Raw genomic sequence first — 4,425 nt, 5'->3', positions numbered from 1 at the left:
ATCTGTTCTATAAGCTCCGTTGTTACAAACTTCACCAAGTACCTGTTCTATAAGCTCCGTTGTTACAAACTTCACCAAGTACCTGTTCTATAACCATAAAGTGACCTAAGGATGATCAACATTATACCTGAATTGTAACGCAGGAGCAACGTATCGATCCATAGTTTTTGTAAAGTGTTTGCGGCCAGTGGTTAGAATTTCGAACTGTGGAGCTGAGTAAAAACATATTACGCTCCATACTTTGGGTACGTCGCAAGAGTGACGGTCAAATCCCAGCATTCGGTCAGACAAGAGTTGGCAATGGGTGCTGTTCGGTAGCAGTCTCCCCTTCGGTTTATCAGTTCAAAATTGGGGACGGCTGTGTGCAGGTCGCCTTTTGTGCAAAATTGCGCGAAAAATCTGAAACAAACCAAGATATTCACTAGTAATTCGGTTAGGGTGGAATTTTTGTAGTGTAAAGACCTGTTTCTCGTTTTGGTCTAGGCGTAGGATTGTGTCGTATTGTGTTTGTTTAATTTCCTGTTCCAAACTGAACTCACTGGGGCCACGTAAAATAAAAATATTCTCAGGCAGAAACATTTTCAAAACCATCCTGTAACCAAGTTCTTATGTTATTTAACAGTTCTTTACGAAAGTCACTCGAGAAGGTAAGGCTTATTTACGGTAGACTCAAAGCGTGAAAACTGTCGGGTAGAATAATTGAGTCACGTGCCGATCGGTGAGCAATTGGAGAACTATTTGTTGCCACTAATAGAAGGAAGAAATACTATTAGTATACACCCAAGAACCAATTAACTTTTCATGGCCTTGTTTACATATGTCCTTCACTAGAAATGGCTCGTAAAACTATATTTAAATGTGTGTGTATGTATATCTATATAAATAAAGGCGAAATGTGTTTGTTTACACCCTAACTCCTCCGAGCCTGTTGGGCCAATTTCAAACAAAATTTGTATGTAAACACAATGAACTATAGGGAATATCCTAAGGGGGTCAAAATTGAACTTAATCCTATTTCTGTTTTGTAAAGCCTGTTGGTTAATTAATCCCAGCCTATGGAGTCAATCTTGACAGGTTGACGCTTTAGACAATGTTGAATATTCTAAAGGGATTCAAGGTCAAAGTATGAAAGTTGCTGGATTGTTTCTCAAATAACCATGCTATTTTCGTGATCAGTGAGATGTAGGGTGGGATTACCCCAAAATCTTTATTTGTTGGTAGATGAAAAGCAAACTGCAAATGTTGTTCATGAAGAAGCTTTGCTATAATTTTAAAATTTTGAGATAAAGTTTATGTTCAAGCTATTACTTTGAAATGTACGATTGCTGTTAAACTTGTATTGTTTTAATTAAGTTTAAACAATCCCCGTCAGCCGACGGGTATTTCAGCTTGTATATATACAATGCCCCAAAATTTGTGTTTTATAGGATATTATAACAATGAAAATATACTCCTAGTCGAACGTCATATGTATTTATTATTCCAAAGTTTCAAACTAATTTATAAAATCATTTTGCTACTGAAGGACCCGCATTTGAAGAACATTGTGATAGTAAATATATAACGCGAGTTAGTCTGGAACTATAAGTTCATTGAATGAATCCTTCGTTTAAAAAACGACCATCAAACTTACCAGAATAAATGTAATGCGCATATCTCGATACACTGAACACATTATACAGATATTATTTCTAATCGTTATGATTATACTAATTAGATAGAGAGGTTGCTTCCCCCCATTTGCTTTGTGTTTATTTTGGGAACAATACATATATATAGACTATGTGGTTTGCGCCGTTTGAATGGTTATTAAACACTGTAGGAAATAACTAGAGCAAATGTTCCTAAATTACAGATTTTTATACTTCAGGGGCCGAATATTAGTCCCCACCACTATTGAAACCTTAAATGACGCTTCTGGGCCATATATCAACGTTAACGGGACAATTCTATTAGTGTTTATTAAGATTCATTAGAGACGACCTTTTCGTGTGGAATTAATATGGCTTGAAAACCAGTAGGTGTAAGGTAGGCGTACTTAAAAAGAAAAAAAATACGCTTTCCATCTGAAAACAAACATGATACCGTTCCAATTTTTTCTACTGTATCTTGGCTCTTGGAGAAAAACGTTAGCATACAGAGAAACTTGAAACCTCGTATCGGTCTGATTGATATGTAATACTAACAAGAAATACAGCTAATGGGCTTGCATACTTACTATTTACGAAATTATCTTCTGATAAATCAATATTAAGTTGGAGCCAGGCAACATTTTATCTTCGGAGAACTAACAGCTTCATTGTTTCATTTTCTAAAATCATTGAAACAGACTTAGTGTAATGTCGAAAATACCACTCAGAATTTTCCCGCTTTTGTAACTACTTAAGAAATTTATCAATTTTATTACTTAACTTTATTAACTTATGTTAAACGTGTCAAGAAAACAGAAACATCGTGTAAAAGATGGGGATAGTATAGTACCCCAAGAGGAGTTGCAAAGTTACTCTTCACGTGTGTAGAATTTGGTAAGGATGCTGACAATGATACCACTCTAAGTTGGTACAGAAAGCTCCTTCGTGCATGCGTTACTTTTCATACCTCCTTAAGCTTAGCTTACTCAAAACTGCTAAAAGTTTGCTGTCACATAAAATTATATATATATATATATATTTTGAGAGAGAAAGAGAGAATTTGATAGTCCACCGTTTCATTTTTTTAGGTATGTGTTTTGTTTATAAACTCATACGATTTTTTGCTTTTGGAATTTACTCCTGTTTGCTTTAATAATGGTTGGAGACGGCTTGAATGGATAATGAAGAAAAACTTTAATATAAGTTTAACATAACAGCAAATGTACAACGTTTTTCTTCATTACCCATTCAAGCCGTCTCCAACCATTATTAGTCTCAAAGTGGGTTCCTCGTCATCGAATTTGAATTCATCCTGTTTGCTTTGTTGAGTCTTTGAAGTGGAACAGAAGGTCATGTATGTTTCTGGAAACAATTCACTGTTGTTTTTTAAGCGACTTTAATTGTTCTGTTTTCTTGAAAGTTATTTTTTGTCAGAGTTTGTTTAATTAGCTCTTATTTTGCTTATTTTACCAATAAAAAAAAAAGATGCGATGCTGTATCACAATACACCAGCAAATGACCGGAACTAAAAATAAACATTTAGCTCCCAAAATTGCCGCGGCAAGGACTGTGTGAGTCAGTACAATAGGACTGTTAGGGTGTTTTCTGGCCTTGGCGTCATTCATTTGTGGGGACGGGAATAGAAACGCTGATTAAACACGTGCATGACGTAATGGTTACGCTGTTTACTCGTGATTGTTTTAAAAGTATTCAGCCGTTTCAAATGCTTGCGAATGTTCCAGAGCAAAACTATTTTGATAACCCTTACAGGTCCTGATAGAAACACCATTTTTAGAAATTATCGCACAATTGTCTTATCTGCTAACCTTTAAAGAATCCATCCTGCTTGCACACAGATAAACAAGTTTCCGGTTACCCTAAATTCCTCACCCCCGCCGTAGTTCGTCACTGGCGCCTAAGATCTGATGACTTAGGCACGTGTCGCCAACGTCATGCTACTAAATGATTCTTCTTAGTAAAATATGCTCTCTGGTTTGGAATGTTTTATGAGTGACATTCTATCTTCAGAAAAAAGACGGGTCGTCACACCGTTGTTACCGCGGGCAAGTTTAAGTACTGGTAACCCACTTGTGCACTGAGAGAAGAGAATTAATTCTGAACTGGACCGGATGTTAGTGCTAACGGTATCGACAGCCGCAGCCTGTAGGCTACTCATGCCGGATCTGCAGACCCTCAAATCTGGAACGGATTTGTATGGTCGCCTCACAAACTAAGGCAACCCGTTAGAGCCGCGTTCATTGTGCTGCAATGTCTGCTGCCGTGCGGACGAACACTCTCAGCTGGCTACTCAGTAGATCACACGTTGGAGGCGGTTCGTTAGCCGGCGGCTAGGAAGCGACAAGGCCGTTCAAGGTTATACAAATCGAGCGACAGAGCGAACGTAACAACCGCACCTTCTGAATCCCCATCACTTTTCGAACTGTTGGGATTACTCCTTATCAGGATGGTGACTAAAGTAAGTACAAGAACAACAAAATTTTGTGTATTTTAGAAAGAAGACGGAAATAGCCGTTACATACTTTTTTCGACCGTTGTATCTACTTGCCAGAATGATACAAGCCGTATGACCATTTGTCGTTTTATCTTTTTGTTCCCAACTCAGTCTCTACCTATCCTTTGGTCTATTATTTGCCATTTTTAAGACAAGGATTTCAGCATTTCATAAATCTGTATGATATAATGTTCCCAAGCAGCAGGTAGATGTAAGGTACTAAATCTTGGGTAACAGGTTGCAGGTCTTTAGCTAACGCTTTCCTGGAGCAGACGTAAATGT

The sequence above is a fragment of the Limulus polyphemus genome, unplaced genomic scaffold (genome assembly GCF_000517525.1).
Source record: "Limulus polyphemus unplaced genomic scaffold, Limulus_polyphemus-2.1.2 Scaffold1728, whole genome shotgun sequence".
Lineage (NCBI taxonomy): Eukaryota > Metazoa > Arthropoda > Merostomata > Xiphosura > Limulidae > Limulus > Limulus polyphemus.
Note: the sequence above shows the minus strand (reverse complement) of the source record.